The sequence below is a fragment of the Cotesia glomerata genome, linkage group LG2 (genome assembly GCF_020080835.1).
Source record: "Cotesia glomerata isolate CgM1 linkage group LG2, MPM_Cglom_v2.3, whole genome shotgun sequence".
In the NCBI taxonomy this organism is placed as follows: domain Eukaryota; kingdom Metazoa; phylum Arthropoda; class Insecta; order Hymenoptera; family Braconidae; genus Cotesia; species Cotesia glomerata.
In genome coordinates this window covers 8673752-8694217 of record NC_058159.1, presented here as the reverse complement: position 1 = coordinate 8694217, position 20466 = coordinate 8673752, and the positions used below count along the sequence as shown (strand labels likewise).

The window sequence follows — 20466 nt, the reverse complement described above, 5'->3', positions numbered from 1 at the left end:
TAAAATGAAACCGCTGTTACAATTTAATAATGGAAAGATCAGGGACATTGATATTAACTGCTCATTGATATCACTCATTTATCGATTTGAGTTTTAATTTTTAAATAGTTAATGCACTAAAAAAAATGCTTGATTAAAAAAGAATATTCTTTCTAAAATTTCACTCTTGTTTTAAAATATTTTGATATTCAGTTGGAATTATTTCAAAAAATTCACCAGTTGAATCAAAAATCTAAAAATTTTTAGATAAAGGAAAAAAGTTTTTCAGTCAAGAATCTTATGAATTTATCGCAGCATTATGCTATTTTCAAAGTTGATGATTGATGAGTTGATGACCCTTCTTTATACAACAGAGTTTCTTCCTCTTGGACTGAAATAAGCGGTAATATTGATTCAAGATGTTACTGACTAGTTCCAAAAATACTCACGATTTTCCGATTTCTGTTATTTTCTATTCCATCAATAATAAAGTCACAATAACGTTGCAAAATGAGTTTTATTATATTATCTTTTTAATTTTTCAATTTGTATATTATATACGATTCCTGAAGATGCTGGAATAATTTCAATCAATAATTTCCCCTAGCAGAAATGATCAATTTTTGACTCGATTAAATCTAGTAACTGATGGCCCGCAATCAAATCCAGTAACTGGCTAGCGAAACTAGGTAAAAACTAGAAATTGCGCCACCTACAACTAAATCGTAAACATTGGTCACACCGATGTTCTACTTATACTAGTGTGTATATGTTTATTTTTTCACTTTAACCTGTAAGTTGATGTATTTTTAGTAAATATTAAGAAATAGTGTAAATAATTAAAAAAAATTGTGTATTTCTATGTAAAAATAATCTGTTATATATTTGAAAAAATAGATAAAATAAAAAAAATCGACATAATAACCAAATTACGGTTGTGGGCATCAATCAAAATAAATACTCCAGACTATCATCGAGATAAATTATTAAAAATTTTACAATTATTCCGTTTATTGATTACTACTATTTTTGTTATTATTACTATAATTTTGAATTGTAACAAACTTATCCACATTTAATTTTAAATAACCTCAAATCTTACAAGTGTCGCCATGTTTGATTTGATGTCTGGTAAAACTGGCCAGTAACTAGACAGTTACTGGATATTATACTAGCCAGTTCCTAGCTTAAGTTTAGTTAAACTAGCCAGTTACTGGCCAGATACTTGATTGCATTTCTACTAGGGTCATTTGAATTTGCTAATGAGTCCTAATATGACATGAGAGTATCTGATCCTAAATTATTTTTAATTTTTTCGAAGATCATAATATTTTTTCTCTCAAAATTTAGATTAGGTTCTGATCGAGATTTCCCCATTGGGACCTAAGAGGAATTGCACAATGAAGACCCAACAGGGTTTTGCGTGACATACTAATGTGCGGACTCAAGAGGGGAATCCAATGAGGACCCAATTGGTTTTACTTTTAAATTTCTAGTCGGGATGTTCTTAAAGGGTAATTCATTTCATTCGAAGAATACAAAAAATTTTATCACAGACATATCTATATAATGAAATAGATTTTTTGCACGGAAAAAAGTGGTGGTGCTATTTTCGGCTCAGTGATATAGTACATGCTGTGTTTAGTATAATAAATATATAGTATAATAAATATATAGATAAAATCCATAAGATACGAATTTAGAACCACGTGTAGATACAAATTTAAGATCATTTTTTCCGTGTGCAGTTAAATTAGGTATTATCTTACAAATCTTGATTTGAAATTATTCTTTTCCCTAGTTTCATATGATTTTCAGTGAAACATTATATGTGTAGATTTGTTCTTTGAATTTTATTGAAGTATATTAGCCGTTAATTAGCAAGAACAACAACGAGTGTAAGAACAGTAAAAATTAGTGGTTGTTAGTTTACAAAGTGGGAGACACAAAAAACTAAGAGAACGGTTACGGCGTGTAGTGTGTGTGAACTTGGGTCAAAGCGAAGATAAAGCTTGCTGTCGAAAATGAACGTGAAGCGCCGGAAGAAAAGGTTATTGAGCCGAAAGAAGGAACGCGAGACGGTTCTGTGTCCTTCAGTAAATTGGGTTAATGCCCTAGTAGACCGCACCGATCTCAAAGCTTTGACTTTTTTCTCAAACATTTTTTTCACCATTTATTTATTGTTTCTTTTTTTTTAATATAATTTTTTTTTCTCCATTCTCTTGCAGACGACTATTTATAGACGTAATTCGCGAACTTTTATTATTCAAATGGCTTAAAATTTTTTATTCTTATTCTGAAGCTCAAAACGTTGGAGGATTGTCAATTAAGGAAATTCCACTACGAGATTATTTCTTCGGAATTTAAAGGATTTCAAACAGGTGCATTAAGAATGTATACGAAAACATATTTAATAAAATATTTTCACTGAAGCTCTTACTGAATACTTTTATTCTCAGTATTGAATATTATTGTCAGAATATCAATAGTATATAAATATACAATAGCTTCTTTGTATTAAAATGTGTTTTTTTTTAATCATGCCTCGTAATCTCTGCTGTAAAAATGAATGAGCCTATTAGGGTGTAAATATATTTACGTATACGGTTTCGAACCTTATTGATTGAAAACTCATAGTTACTAAACGAAAAAAAAATTATTTTTTATTTAAAATTTGTTATTTTTTCATTAAAAGTGAAAATATTTTGAGTTTGTGAATTAAATATTCTTTCGCAAAATATGTTTACCGTATATGCTTGCTTATATGTCTTCATCCATGCTGAATAAATATTATATACGCTCATTTATTAAAAAAAAAAAAAAAAATATGTCATTTATCTTTTTCGGAAATTTTAAACTTTTTTTTTACATATGAACGAATTCATCTAACGTGTATAAAATCATGTAGGCAGTTAAATTCTTCGACCGGATATTTCATTTTTTTAAACAAGGTCTACAAATATTGGCGACAAAATTGGCTTTCTTTTCACAACTTTTCTCAGTTCAAAAATATTTTTCTGAATAAAGTATTTTTTTTTTTTTTTTTTGTAAAATTGGTGCATACATCCATATCTACAGAGTTTCAAGAAAGGTCTGACTTCTGAATGTAGAAATTACATTACCGGCGTATACTAGAGAGCACACGACCGGTGATGTTTGAAAATAGATGAAAAATAAAAATTTTTTTCACAAAGCTGGATTATGACGGCGATTGAATAAACGTGGGCTCTGAAGCAATCAAATTATATCCCCGATGCAATCAAATTTTACGTGATATCGTAGCACGATAGAATTTTAAAAATAAAAAAATAGTTGATAGGTAATAAACTAATAAACTCATGGTGTATTCACGAACGAGTAGAAAGACAATAAAAAAAATCATGTGTGCTATAAAAAAAGTATTTTACAAAAATATAATTTCTTATATGTATTCATATCAATCAGCATTGGTATTGAAATTAGGTTCTACTCTGGTTGTGGATATATTTATTCAATATTTTCATTAGCAAAATTTGTTATTCAAATTTTGTCATGCACAGCCAGACTTAGTGAGTTGATTGCTAAATATAAATTTCATATTCTCATCAGTCACAAAATATATATATATCTGCAAATTTCAGAGCGTCTTACGTATACATAAATATTTTCCATAAGTATTTTACAAGAATGTCGAGAGTTAGCACACTGAGAAAAAAGTTTACAGTTTGGAAATTAAAATTTTAGATTTTAATACTCACCCCCGCAATCCCTATCGGATGTAGAATTTTTTGGAATCCGTTTTGAGATGATCTCCTCATGACAAATGAAAGATTCCGACCTAATTTCGAGTTTGTAAAAGTTACAGTTTGAAAATGGAAATTTGAAATTCCAACACCGAGCCCCGCAATTCCTGTCGGAAGTAGAATTTATTGAAATCCATTTTGAGATGATCTCTACATGACAAATAAAAAATTCTTACCAAATTTACAGCTTTTAGAAGCTATATTTTGGAAATTAAGATTTTTTTTGTCAACACCCACCCTCGCAATCCTTATTGGGGGTGATTCGTCGTTAAATCCGCTTTTAGATTATTTCTACACCACATGTAGAAGATTTTTACCAAATTTGGAGTCTATAAGAGCTATATTTTACAAACGGGAAATTTTCATTATCAACGCCCCCGCAATCCCTTAACTGAACTAGACATTATACACGAAGATTCTCACCGAATTTGGAGTCTGTAGAAGTTACAGTTTGGAAATGAAAATTTTAGATTTTAACACCCACCTCCGCAATTCCTATCGGAAGTAGACTTTATTGAAATCCATTTTGAGGTGATCTCTACATAAGAGATAAAAAATTTCTACCAAATTTAGAGTTTTTAGAAGCTATATTTTGGAAATTAAGACTTTTTATGGTTAACACACCCCCACGATCATTATTGGAGTTGATTCGTTGTAAAATCCATTATTAGATCATTTTTATATCACATATAGAAGACCTCTACTAAATTTGGAGTTTATAGGAGCTATAGCTTGGAAATTAAAAATTTTAATTGTTAACACCCACCCCCGCAAACTCCTGTGAGGTATCTTAAAATTCGTTCGTATATTATTTCTACATCTCTTAGTGAAAATTCCTACCCAATTGAAGTCTGCAGGAGCTATAGATTGAAAATTCAAAATTTTCATTGTTAATACCCAGCCCCGCAACCCCCTGTGGGTTAAGATATCCTAAAATTCGTTTATAAATTACTTTTACATCACTTACAGAAAATTCCTACAAAATTTGGAGTCTGTAAGAGCTATAGTTTGGAAACTTTTAATTTTAATTGTTAACGCCCACCCCCGCAATCCATATTGGGAGTAGATTGTTATAAAATCTGCTCGTAGATCATTTCTACATCACATATAGGAGATTCCTACTAAATTTGGAGTCGATAGGAGCTATAGTTTAAAAATGGGAATTTTCCATTGTCAACGCCCCCTTAGCTGACCTCTACTCGGCGAAAGGAATATTCCTACAAAATTTCAAATCTCTACGCCTTATGGTTTCAGAGATATCGTGATGAGTCAATATATAGGTGGAAATCTCTTATATATATATAGATTAAAATAAAATATATAATCAACGTGAATATATTAATTATACTAACTTTTATAAGTTGGAGGCCCTCTTCTTCATTCAACTAACTAATGAATACTAAACGTATCATAACCAATAAATACTACACAAAACACAATCGATTAAATGACAGACAGATTCTTTTTTGTTTTTAAAAAAAAGATAGCATAAATAAATGACATCTTTACATAACCTATGAAAGATGAATAATTTTTAAACAAAAGATAGTAGCGTAAATAAATGCCATATTTACATAACCTAGAAATGAATTAACAAAACCGTTGCTATAGACAATAATTCATGTCACAACCTTGTGGATGCGTGGGAGTGCGTGAGTGGATGCGTGGGTGGATGTATGGGAGTGCGTGGGTGGATTCGTGGGAGGGTGTGTGGAAACGCGTTTATAAGCATTGAAGTGACAGACATTTTGCCGGTCTTTATGCGCTCGAATATGAAGAAGAAGTGATGTTCATTTGTTTTAGTAGTAGAAACAAATGACTATCCACATAAATTTGAAAAAGATGGTAAAGGGTTGATGGAATTCAAAAAATGAATAGCCTAAAACCTTCTACAATTAATTCTGCGTCGAATGCTCATGGTCTCATGTCGATCGGTCCAGTAGTTTTCAAGTTTATCGGTAACAAAAAAAAAGTTGCTTATATATATATATATATATCGTGATATGGTAACCTAGACTTCGGCCAGGACTGGGCAATCTAGCCTTGGCCAACCCAATGATTACCCGAGCTTGGACTAGCAAATGCTAAAATTGAAAATTTATTATTTAAATAAAATAATTGTATATTGTTAAATTTGATTTGGTCTTGAGAAAAATTAAAATATAATAATTTACAGTTGAATTCTTAATATTAATAATTTTAAACATTAAAATTTACAATAGAATATTAAAAATATATAGAACGATGTACCAAGTCTAAAGTAAAATAAGAACTTGACTTTTGCATTTTTTTTTAATTAATAAACATTTGTAAAGAATAGTTAATTTTCATCAAAACACAATTATTAAAGAACATAAATAATGTAAATAATAAATCTTCACAATCCGTCACCATATATAGATTAAGCTTATAAGAATGATGAGATGTTCGTTAACTTATCGGTCGTACGGCGTAGGGGTTAGTTATCGGTCTAGTAAGCGCGCGGCTCGGGTTCGAATCTCGGTTAGGGCAAATGCGAATTTCACTTTATTTCTATAATTAGCGAAAGTTAGGTCTAAATTAAGAGTTAAATTGTCTAAACTTGCGTGAGCTCTATGTCAAAATTGAAATAAGTCAATGCAATTAAAAATTTCCTTTTTTATCATTTCAACTAACAACTACTCGATTTAGACAAAATAATTTAACCGTTTCGTAGAATTTCACTATTTTATTCCAGAGAATTCAATTTACTCAAAATTGGGTTTTTAATACTAATTCGGTTTAACATTAAACAATTAAATTCTAAATATATTTCATAATCTAATTCTTTTAGTAAATTCTATAGTGGTGAATTAGCCTGGGCTTACTTTGACTTAAAAATTTGGGCCAGTCTTGGTTGACAACCTTGGGCCAGTCTTGGTTAACAATCTTGGGCCAAGCTTGGCAACCAAGCTTGGCACCCTGCTATCACTCTAGACTTCTACCAAGGCTGGGCCAAAGCGGGTTTACAAGCATGGGCCAGAGATAGACACCATTACGCCAAGCATGGCCCATCTCTGGCCCCGTCGTATTTTCCTGTATGGGTATAGAGCACTCGAACTAACTCACCAGCCAGGCGTAGGTTCGAATCTTAAGCTGGTCTTAGAAACCAGCTTGGTTGAGATTTAACCCTTGCCCCGTAGGTTAAGATTCTCATAACCCAAAAAGACCCCAATGTACCACTCTCAACAGTTAAGGTCGGCAATATGACCATAGCAGTTAACACCAATCGGTGTCTTTTTCTTAGAAAATCATCGTTTTAAAGTGATAATTATAACCTCCGGAACGCACTAGAAAAACCCTTTGGCCAATTTCATCGTTTTATTTTATAGAATGTTTTAATTTTTTATTAATGATGGTTGTAATTATCTTAATTACTTTTTTTAATCAATGATTTAAATAATATTAATCATATTAATTAAAAATGAATATTTAGTTTTTTGCAATCGTAAATCCATCAATGAGGGGTTTTTTATTATAAAAGCTGATTTTATATAATTCACAGATTCGGTAGAATCTGGCGCCAAGTTCCGTTCAAATCCGTTGTAAACGGAGCGCCAGACTACCGACTATGTTTACTGTAAGCAGAACGGTTTTTTGAGGCTGCGAAATTTTATTTAATTCTACGGTACTTTTTTTACCAAATTTGTTTATCATAACAGTAATTCATAATTTATTTCACCGTATTAATTAATTATATTCACTTATAACAATTTATTTACTTGAAATTATTAAATTTTATCAGCACATACTATAACTCGCTCACAAATTTCGATCCTGACTTTTTTTTGATGGAGAAAGGTCAGCGCCACAGACTAGATAAAATAAAAATGTGTAGTAATCCTCCTATAGATAAGCAACTACAGTTAAAAAAAGTAATTCACAGCTTACATTTACGGCCGCCAGGGTGCACTGGAATTACATCTACATAAACTGTAGCTTCAAGGGGATAGTTTGCAGTAAAAAATGCAGTCAACACAAGATTTAAGTTGTTATCAATTGTAAATTTTCATTATAATTACAAAAAATACTAAAATCCGAACAAAAACAGTTTCACTGTAAAAAAGTCGCGCCAAGTCCACGTTCATAAGACTATTAGGAAAAAAATTTTTTTCTTTACAAACATACAAAATAAAAAATTAAAAATCCAAGTAACCGATATGATTGTTTATGATTTTCGGAAATTAAAAAATTTTATTGTAAATTTAAAAATAACAATTTTAAAACGTACTTGGTGTGCGTCATTGTGTATTTCAATTTTTTTAAAGTCCTAGTAAATAGATTTTACGAATTTCATTAAAAGTAAAATATTTTGCAACCACGCACACTAAATACGTTCTAAAATTTTTTTTTAATTTTTAAATTTACAATAAAATTTTTTTTAATTTCCGAAAATCATAAACAATCATATCGGTTACTTAGATTTTTTAATTTTTTTATTTTGTATGTTTTTGTAAAGAAAAAAAAAAATTTTTTTTTCCTAATAGTCTTATGAACGTGAACTTGGCGCGACTTTTTTACAGTGAAACTGTTTTTGTTCGGATTATACATACTTTGATTCGTGCGCTGTAGTTGAATCTTCTAATAAATTATTTTAAAGTAAATCGATAGCAAAACGAGTAAAAATAAGAAGCTTATTGAAGTAATAATTAATTAAAAGACTTTTTACAAATGAAACCATACCTGAATTTTTGATAATTCAACTGTAAAATTACTCTTTAATGTATTTAAAATTAAGAGATTTATTGAATTTGTTCTATTGTAAGCTTTAAAATTTGTAACAAAAAAATACTCGATGACCGACAGTGAAGTTATCCGCCACCTTGTACCTTTATCCAGGTTGCCCAAAAATAAACTAAAAAAAATTGGAAAATCCAAATGAGCATGCCTTAAGCGCTCATGTAATACACAAATTATTTAGATTGAATGTTTAGATTACGATTTGTTAACTTTTTTATAAAGACTTTTATACTTTTGATTCGTTTTTTTGTTTGAATTTTCTCGCGAGTTTAACTTCCCGCTAAGAAAATCTCAGATTTTCAAAAATCGGGAAGTTAAAAATAGAATAGTATTAGGAGAGAGAAAGAGAAAAAGTAATTTATAGAATTAATAAATATTAGTAAATAAAATAACAAAGATAAATGATTTATAACTATCAAACTATTTATTTACAAACTAAAATTACTTTTAAACCTCAATCCATAGTCGAACTCCTTCGTAGGATAGATTATATAATAATGATAATAATATCGTTTACAATTGTTAACAATGAATTACAAATTATCGGGCTCAATCCTCAGTAGACTGTTTAATTGTCAAGGAACGATATTTATAAGTCACTAGAGATTGTATTTTAGGATTATTTTATTGAGATGAATTAGTTTAAGTATTTTGGTAATAATCAATTAAATTTGTCTCGTACACGACATAGATTGATGGAATTAATCAGTTGTTACGGACGAAGTGGATAATGATTTGTCATACTTTAGTTTGAACGGAGTTTGTTAGTATAATTATAACCTCCACGTGGGTCGTGGCGAGATTAACCTATTGTAAGTCGATTATATAGATTATCTTTCGTTGCAACTTAATTTTTGTAATTATTATCAATTATCATTGTTAATTTGATATAGAATTTAAGTGATTTATTCAGTGAAGAGTTTAGAATCAAGGAACTGGAAAATCCACAGATTCGGTAGAATCTGGCGCCAAGTTCCGTTCAAATATGCTGTAAACGGAGCGCCAGACTACCGACTGTGTTTACTGTAAGCAGAACGGTATTTTGAGGTTGCAAAATTTTATTTAATTCTACGGTACTTTTTTTTCCTAAATTGTATATTATAACAGTAATTCATGCTTTATTTGACTGTTATTAATTAATTATATTCACTTATAACAATTAATCTACTTGAAATTATTAAATTTAATCAGCACAAACTATAGCAACGCAAAAATTTCGATCCTGACTTTTTTTTCGATGGGCAAAGTGATCTGCCACAGACTAAATAATTCGAGAATGCATAGTAATCCTTCATTAGATGGGAAACTACAGTTAAAAATAGATATTTCACAGCTTGCATCTACACCCGCCAGGGTGCGCTGGAATTATTTTTACATAAACTGTAGTTTCAAGGGGATAGTTTGCTATAAAAAATGCAACCAACGCGAGATTTAATTAAGTTGGTACCAATTGTAAATTTTTATTATAATTACAAAAAATACTAAAATCCGAACAAAAACAGTTTCACTGTAAAAAAATCGCACCAAGTCCACGTTCATAAGACTATTAAGAAAAAAAAAATTTGTTTTTTTCTTTACAAAAATATATCAAATAAAAAAATGAAAAAATCCAAGTAACCGACATGATTGTTTATGATTTTCGGAAATTAAAAAAAATTTTGTTATGAATTTAAAAATTAAGAAAAAAATTTTGGAACATACTTGGTGTGCGTCATTGTGTATTTCAATTTTTTTTAATTTTGCAACCGCGCACACTAAATACGTTCCAAACTTTTTTTTTAATTTTTAAATTTGTAACAAAATTTTTTTTAATTTCCGAAAATCATAAACTATCATATCGGTTACTTGGATTTTTTAATTTTTTTATTTTATATATTTTTGTAAAGAAAAAAACAAATTTTTTTTTCTTAATAGTCTTATGAACGTGGACTTGGCGCGATTTTTTTACAGTGAAACTGTTTTTGTTCGGATTATTATTAATGAAAGATTTTTGACAAACATGAGAAAAATTAAGAAAAATAATAATGATATGAATAACCTTAGCTCGGGGTTATTAACAAAGAAAAATCATAATCTAATTACTAATGGGACATGCCCCTAATGAAAGATTTTATACAAACATGAGAAAAATTAAGAAAAATAATAATGATATGAATAACCTTAGCTCGGGGTTTATAAATTATTTTAGTATAGACCGGATAGCTCAAATGGTAGAGTAGCCGACATGTCTTCGGAAGGTTCTGGGTTCGAATCCCAGTCCGAGCTATCTAATAATTTTTTCTCGGCTACGCCTCGGGCATCATGGCGCGCAGTGCAGAAATCTCAAACTTTCTGCCCTAATAGTGTAATATACTATAAGCCAAGAAAAATTTCTTAGTTTAAGAATTTTTCTATTTCAATCAAAATGATGAAACTTTTCTAAATGATTTTTTTGGTTCAAGAATTTTTCTCATGAATTAAGTTAATTTTTTTTTCAGTACCTATAATTACATGTAAGCTTTTTATTTTGGATAGACATGATTTTTTATGAAATATTTATTGATTTTTATTTTTATTAAATCGTTCATTGAAAAAACCGAATTATTTTTTTTTTTAGCTCCATTCAATATAAGCAAGAGCATTATATTTTTTCTTTGATATTCTTAAAATTGAATGACAAAGGCCGTTCGTAACTGGAAGGATAAAGATCAATTTGTCTTTTTCCTGATAAAGAGGAGCTAATGTACACTAATTAAATATAATGTGAGGTCGTAGTATCAAATTTAAATGAATAGATAACTGTAGTATTATCATGAATAAATGAAGAATCATCAAGGTATCTCGGATACGTAGGAAGGCCTCACAGTTTGTCGTTTACTGGTATTCACATTGTCGTAAAATTGCATCATAGAGGCGGTAAGCGCAATGTTCTACGTAATTCAGTTACCACGCAGTAGTTGTCCGCCGTAGGAACACTCTCGGGTTCTGGCACGTGTACTTGCCCATTATCGCTAAAAGCATAGCACTCTCGATTATCACGACGTGACTCTCGTGGCTGTAAACCCAAAAACGTCCTTGCTATGCCAGCAGCCTGGTTGCTATTTCATATATTACGTATAATACGGTTTAGCCTAATAGCAGGACTCCGTATCCAAGATTCTCAAATTCAAATCAAATAAATTACATCTAATTTTCATCTACAATTACATTATGCCGTATTGCATAGTGTATACTTTTTTACGACTGAAAATGTTCAAGCTTTTTGCACACCTCAAAGCACTAGCTTACGTAAAATTGCTCTATTCTTCACATGCCACCTTCATTATATTTAATAAAAAAAATTTTTTTTTAAATATAATAATAAAAATGATAATTAAAAAAAAGAAAACATGTATGGAGATTATTACGGCTTCTTGAAATAATTTTATTCTTGGCATGCTTAACCAGTCAATTATCAAGTCATCTACTTAAAAAATTAAAAACAAGTTAATCGGGTTAAATAGAATATTCGGAACATTATATCAATTTAAATAAGCTCACCTGAAATGTGCATACATTTTTTCTGCATAAAAGAATAAAATTAGCCCAAGGATATCATAATTTATAAAATGCTCACTTGCATATAATACTCTCTAAAAAAGTAAATAAATATATTTTTTATTATTTTTCATTTTTTTTTCTCACAACGCCCTCTTCCACAAGAGAACTCTGAACGTGGCAAATTTTAAAACCCCGTACCAACGAGCACGTACTCCAGTGAGTTTTTGCTTGGTGCAAAAAAAATTTTTATTCTTTTTATTTTTTTTTATTCACTTCCATTTTCCGCACGGCGGTGCACGTACTTACCTTGGTGGCCTGACCAGACGGCTTTTAGGTATAGAGAGCTCAGTCTCACCAGCCACCAGCCACCGTCGCTCGGCTGGACTCTTTTTTCATTGGTTCTATCCCTCTGATGTAGTAAAGTAGCTCCGTGCAATATATTTATATATATGTTTGAAGCCTGATCTGTAGTATATAGCCCATGTATTACGTATTATGTACTGTAGTGAGGAATGAGGCATATGAACATCCACGTATAGGTACTCGCGAGTAAGCCGACCAACGCTGATGTATCAAAAGCGAACGGAGAAGTGAAGTGGTACCATATCGTATCTTATATAGGTAACTATCGACAGGGAAACTTTACAAAGGCCAACTTTCTCCTATCCACTGCTTTAGAAGCTTTTGCACACCACAAGAATTTCTAACGGCTGGCGAAGCTGTGGCTTTGTTTAATTTCGTCTCTAAGCGATGTCAAATCCTGATGATTCAATTAATCCTATTTAATTGCTAAGTAATTCCTCGATTATGAACATTTCAAAAGACACCAACAATTCCAAGACTCGAATTGATTAAATGGGAATGTTAGTCCTAAGACGGAAAACTATAAGGCTGCTTCTTAGAGTCAATGAAAAAAAACTATTAAGAGTCGTCTCATTTACTTGCTAGTAAAAAAATATTATTTTACCTGCAAATTTTGTTGTTTTTAGTGAATTTTCCACTCGCGATGCAATCAAACATTATTTCATGTTATGTTATACATATATCCAAAAACTTTATTGAAACTGATGGCGAAATCTCACAAAATGAGATTTTTTTTAAATTGTTACACTGTAAAGAATCGGGAGTAACTTTGAAGTAAATTTTAACTTCTATTATTCGGAGTACCAGATTGAAAAAATAAAAAAACTCTACCTTATGGAATAAATCTGGAGTTTTTTTTACAACTTTTGAGTTTTTTTATAAAAATAAATTTTTATTCTGCAGAAACAAGTGTTATAAGCCACATTACTAATAAATACCTCAGTTTATTTTAAGTTTAATGTGACAAGTATCAATTATGTTTTTTGTTATCCCGGGGAAAAAAAATTATATATAATTATTAGGGTGGGTCAAAAAAATCGATTATTTTTTTTTTAACTTCTAATATTAAAAAGTTGGTTCTCAGGCACCTCTAGAAAATGCTCACTAAATTTGAGCTCTTAATAATCTTTTCGTAATATCTTTTCAACGGTTGCAGTAATCAATTTAACATATCTGACCTTTTTTGTAGAGCGTTAAATTTCCTACAAAAATATGGCATGTTCATTTGACAACTATTATTTTCCAGTGTAGTAGGAAAATTAAAAAAAAAATTTTTTTTTGATAAATTTTTTGAACTTTGACCTCGGATATCTTTGAAATGGTTAATGTAATCGCTTACACATATCGGATCTTTTTTATAGATCATTCAATTTTCTACAAAAACATGCATAAGGATTTGATTAAAAAATTGATCAATAGTGAGATATGATCTTTTTTATGAGACTAACAAAACATATAAAACTGTGATAAGGATAAGCTTCCTATCAATATTAAGAGCTCAAATTTAGTGAGCATTTTCTAGAGGTGCCTGAGAACCAACTTTTCAATATTAGAAGTTAAAAAAAAAATAATCGATTTTTTTGACCCACCCTAATAATTATATAAAATTATATCTAATTATATATAATTTAATCTAATTTTATATAAATATATATAAAATTTAATATAATTTTAAATAATTTTATCTAAATATATAAATTTATACATAATTATATATAATGTTATCTACCCGGAGAAAAAAAATTTTATATAATAAGATATAATTATATAAAATTATATATAATTATACAAAACTATATAAAAATATGTATAATTTTGTATAATTATATATAATTTTATCTAATTATACATAATAGTTAACTTAAAATTTTACATAAATATATATAATTATATAAAATTATGTATCATTTTATATATTTTTGTATAATTATATATAATTTTATCTACCCGGGAAAAAATTTTTGTATAATAAGATATAATTATATAAAATTATATATAATTATACAAAACTATATAAAATTATGTATAATTTTATATATTAGATATATAATTTTATCTAATTGTACATAATTGTTAACTTAAAATTTTATATAAATATATAAAATTTTATATAATTATAATTATGTATATATACAAAATTCTATATAATGTCTGAGCAGAATTTTCTGAAAATTCACAAGTTTTCTCAATTTTTTCAAAATAGCTTAAACTATATTGGAATCACAGAAAATATAACTAATTGAGAGTTTGTTAAGAACAAAATTTTCCACAGATATAATTTAAAACATTTTTCTATTTGTTCATTAATTTAAAAAATAGAGTGCTTCAAAGCTGCACCAAAGATACAGTTGACAACACGTTTGAGAAATCTAATGTAATTTTTCAATTATAAAATACTTTAATACAATCAGTGTTAAAGTTTTTTTGGATAAATTTTTACTTATTTTGCAAAATGTTGAAAAAATCAATTGAAAAGGACTTTAATTGTTAATAAAATTTTACCAAAGTAGCCCACTACGATCTGACTTACGTTATCTGATCAAGAGGACAAAGTAGTTCCTAATAAATCGACCTGCTGTTATATCCATAGTAAAATACAAAGCAACCCTTCTTTGTTAAATTTTCCGATTACTAGTTAGCATAAGAAATCAGTCGAATAGCCTAAAAAAGATAGTCAATTTTACGTGGGTTTACTCGATTAAATAGCATTACCTTCAATTGGACTCGCGAGGTTGTTTCTAGATAGTTCAACAAAATATTATAAAATTCCAGAACAAACTGAATGACGATCACTATTTGTTAATTAATTATAGGCAATTGAAAAAATGCTAATTGAGTAAATTCTTCTTCCGAGCTAATTGATTTTAAATTTTCGAGGTGCAGAAATGAATTGTAGAGCTTAAAAAAAACAGCAATGTTTTTTTTTTAATTAGAAATTTTCAACAGTGCCCATATCCACATACTTCCTCTAATCTAAGCTTTATACATTAATGTAATTTATTCATTTATTTCTTTTATTTAAACCCAACAGCCCAGAGGGCCAATAGCAAGGTTACTCAATAAATACAGAGTTGAAGATAGTAACAGAGTATGAACAATATTATATAATATAATATACAATGTCTCTATATAAACCAAAGCTTTAATTCTTAAATGCTAATTATTCCCTTAAATTAATTAATCAATCAGTGTATTCAATGCTTTTACCAGAAGCTAAAGGAAAGTAAAAAAGTTTGGAAAATCCAAAAGTGCACGCCTCATAACGCTCATTCATTTTTTAAGAAATAAATTAATTGTGTAATTGATTAAAGAAAAAAAATTATAATTAAGTCATTTCTTACAAAGTATTTTTTATTTTTTTTTTTTAAATATCGGCGCCCTTTTTTCTTGTCATATGCGCACGCAGTCTAAAAAAATCTAGCTTGATCAAGTGGCGCCATAGTTTTCTCGTGACAAATAAGAAAAGTTCATTTGGCTTTGTACGGTTGTATCGTAGTGAATTTTAATAAAAATTTAATTAAAAAAAAAAATATTTAAACTAGGGCACTGATATTAAATACGGACCCAGTTCATCGAATTCTTAAACTAATAAAAAAGGTCCGGTCTTGAAATATCAATTTGTTCGGGAGTAATCGTTGGTACATCCAAAATGGGGTGACATCCGGACGTCCACGTAAAATTTTTTTCAAAACGTTTTTTTTTTTTTCAAAATAGCAACATGAAATGATTTTAGAAAGTAAAAGATGGTTTAATTTAAGTGTTTTTTGGTGTACATCTACTTATATCATTGTATAAGTGTAATATGGTTGTGATAGAGGCATTTAAAGATCACAAAATTGCTTGAACTTGACGAGTCAGTATAAAGCACAACCTCACGCGCTTCGCGCTATGAAGCGTGCAAAAAAAACAAAAAAAAATAAAATAGAAAAACAAAGATAGTTACTCATTCTTGGAGATGATTATGATAAGCTTACATTGTTGAATTCTTGGTGATGCTAGTGTGCCAGATACTGAGAGTATGTAGTATAATCAGCCAGACTGAAAGGTTTATTAATTTTATATTTATTTATATATTTATTTGTCATTCATTTATCAACAATTTTTACTTAATATCAAATAACTCTGAGGAGAAAATACTACTGTTAAGCCAAGTTTCAATAAGAATGTAAACATCATAATCAATGATAGAAGTGTAATATAATATATAACGTAATTAGACTTAAGTCCTCTAGTATTCTGGTAATAGATATAATTTTTCTTATGCGAGGCATTCAAAAATTGAAGAATTGAAGTATTGAAGAGCACTCTATTCCTGTCCCTGACGAGGAGGAGGCTTGCTAAGGATGATCGTCCTGCCACGCCTCGTCACTAGACGAAGATTGTTATACATTGTTTATTGATTTTCTTATTTGATACATATCGATTTGATATATAGTGATATATGTCGATATTCTTAGGCTTGAAAAATAGTAAGTGAGTAAAGTTTCTCGTTTGGCCAATCAGGAATCATAGCTATTTATTTGCAAGTTTTGACTAACGGCGAACTTCAAAGACTTTCATGTATTTTAAAGCATCCACATCTGACCAATAGCACAAAAATTGTAAACAATTCAAATTTCAGCCTAGTTTTATAAAGAAATGATTTAACTCTCGGGAAAATAACCGGATCGCCTTGAAATTTTAACAGCTCACTCCTTACATAGGATGATTAATATATAATTATATATAATTTTTTTTTCCCCGGGTAACTGCACGGTGAGAAATTTCTGTAGAAATTTACTATGCATACATAATAAGACTGAACCTTAATGACTCAATTCAAAATATTACCATAAAAATTTAAGAATATCATATTGTACCAATCAATATTTACTAGGGATCATAGTAAATTTGACCATGCAACTGTTACATAAACATATATAAAAAATTTTCGTAAACTGACAGAACAAAAACTGTTAGTGTGCTCAAAACTTTTCATTATAGTTCCATAGTAAAATTTCTGTTGCTCAGTCGACAATAAAAATTTATAAAAAAGTTTCACATTTAGTCACGTGTACTCGGTTTAAATTTAAAATTGTGACTATGAAATTTTCAAATGTCCCATAGTAAACGTATGCGCGTCAGTCGCGACGCGCGCTCTTTCATTTTTTCGTGCTGCTTTGTTTTGTCAACATAAGTGTACAGACGCTATCAGTAGTGGTTAACGGTGTTATGAAAATTGCAATAAACATTAAGTTTTAAATAAATATTAGTTTATAAATCCATCAACACATGAATAGTTAATGAAAATTTGTAAGATTCATAAATAATAAAATATTTAATAATTTACCGTGAAAAATTAAAATGAAAACAAACATTTGATGGTTAACCTGCAACCGACACTTCTAATAATAATAAAAAATAATTTAAAAGTTATATATTGTGTTTATAATTATTCATAATAAAATTAACTGCCAAAATAAATCCTACGTTCATTGTTAAAAATGAAAAAAAATAAAAACTATATTTTAAAAAATATTTTTAAAATTATTGCAAACAAAAAATCTTGTTTGGTTTGATATTTTTTTTGATTGCTAAAAACATTTTTTACTCTAAAATTTTTTATTTTTTACAAACGTTTTCTTATTTTTTTTGCTATAGTACATTCAGAAATTTAAATTATTGCATATTTCATTTTACTATGGTACATTTCAATTTCTACCATTTACTATGTCTGATTTCATTTGTTTCGGAAATTACTATGGACCATTGTAAAATTTTATTCTGAGTCAATAAGGTTCACTAGTAATATACACCATTGTAATATCTAAAATCCATGCAGAATAAAAAATAATGGAAATTTCTCACCGTGTGGCTTATGACAATTTTTAGGATTCAGTAAAAGATTTAATAAGATAATAAAACCATCTTTTTGACGGAAAACTAACTTTTGTTTGACGAATGACCGTTTGAGGTGGTTCATGATTGAATTTTTAAAAATTTTTATTAGTCTTAATTCACGTTTGGTGATTTTATTGCAAATAATTTGATCGTTATAAATTACTCATACAATAAACGCACTATATAAATATAGCCGATTGCTAATAATTACCTTGAAATACATTTTGAGCCTTGTATTTATTCTTTTGTAGAATACAAGGTTTCATTTTTTTCAAAAGGAAAAATTAAAGAATGAGAGATTAAATCTGTAATAAAATATTTTTTAAAAAATATTTCATGTTAATTTTCTCAGATTTGAGACAAAACCGCAAAATTAAAGATATGAACCTTCTTTTTAAAGTAGCTTCGGCATATACCATTGAAAGAATATATATATATATTTATTTATTTTACTTTGTACTTGAATAGCCGAAATATCAAAACTGAGTTGTGTATGTGTCATTTAGAAGACAAGATTATAAATATTGATCCTGAGCATCCTTGAATTTGGAGTGTACTCAAAGGCTTCGTGGTCGTTCCGTATTTCTATTCTTAAAGTTTTGAGAGTGTTCTCTGGAGCTTGGACGAGTAGGAATTGCTGGCGTGGTGAAGGAAAAGCTGGGGATGAAATTGAAATCCGAGACGCTTTGGTTTGTTCGTTCTTCGAGCCCTTCATCCTTTTTTCTGCTTAATTCAAGAGTACAGAGACCATAGCTCCTTGGGAAATTAAGTGGACGAGGGTTTTCTGTTTTGCTTTGTTGGAATGACCCAACTGAATTTTGAGAGAAAAATATTAGCCAATTAATATTTCTTGATAATCTTATAAAAAGATATTAAATCATAACTATTTAAATTCTTGCAACAATTTTCTCAATAAAATTAAATATTCTTCGGCTCATGATACGAAGCATCGAAAAATTTTTTTCGCCTTATTTTGGCAGTTATTTTTATCATTATAGTCTTTTTAGCTCACCGAATCAAGATATTTTGCATACTATTGTCAAAGATAATTTAATGAAGATTAATTTCCATACTTTTCAAAAATTTATTAAGTGCAATAGAAACGGAAAAAAAATCAAAATAATTAAAAAAATTTTTCTGTAACCCTGATATGTCATATATGTAACCCTGATGAAAGCACTATAACTTGCGAAAAAATCCATTGATTGGGTCAAATTTTATTTTAAAAATTTTTTGAAAGAATTGCAGGTCACCAAATGCGGATAGCTAGGTTACTCAGAGTCGTTCATTTGCAATTAATAAAATGGAAAAAAAACCCAAAAAAATGTATATCTATATATATTATATACATTTATCCTACTAGGGACGCTTGTGCATTATCGTCCTATTTCAACTGTTTTATATTATTTTCCACATTCTCTTTATTTTATTATAATTTCATAATTAATTTAGCATTATGAATGGTGCACTTTTTGATTTTCCAACTTTTTAATTATACAATAATTATATTTATAGTAAAAGAGACGGCGTGTCCGTGAAAACTTTAATAACTATCAATAAATTGAAATCATAAAAATTTTTCCACTCATGATTTTAATCTGTTATATATAAAAAGATAATACCATTTACACGAATCCCTTAATATAAAAGAAGACACAAATTAATATCTGTTGAATGATATTAAACCGCTTGATAAAAATCATGGAGATAAGTGAAATCGTACAATAAAAATAAAATAATCCTGGGAGTTAATTAAAATATCCGTTGTTTAATTTTTATTTATTATCAGAAATTTATTCCAGAGAAAAAAAATTGTTGGAATTGGACGACTAATATTCACGGTATAAAGGTTTAATTTGAAAAGGGGATGCATTTTCTCATTCTCACCCTGATCGTCGAGATTCTTAAGAGAAAAATGTCGAGTAAAGGGAGGAGGAAATAATGTATATTAGTAAGGGACGAAGGGTCTTAGGTGAGCGAGTAAAGCCGGTCCCAGTAACTCGACCTCGGGTTTTATTTGTATAAATATAAATATAGAACTGAGAGAGACTTATATTAAGCCTAAAGATCATGAGGGATTTGTGTAGAATTCCCTTGTTTTACTCCTGGTCCCGCTTTCGACTCCTTCTTAGCGAGTGGATACTGTCGCCTTAGTAACTAATTCAGTTTAACCGAGGCTCTCGTT

General features: G+C 29.1%; 1 protein-coding gene and 1 long non-coding RNA gene across 5 annotated transcripts in view; both read left to right on the top strand.

The window, feature by feature from the left end:
* Positions 1-20466, top strand: part of LOC123259806 (semaphorin-2A) — a 735036-nt gene that overhangs the window by 509430 nt on the left and 205140 nt on the right. The gene's annotated exons all lie outside the window — the stretch shown is intronic.
* LOC123259812 lies at positions 1566-19943 on the top strand. The gene is made up of 3 exons (XR_006508325.1): positions 1566-1639; positions 16419-16421; positions 19932-19943. It is a non-coding gene; the product is annotated as an uncharacterized LOC123259812 (long non-coding RNA).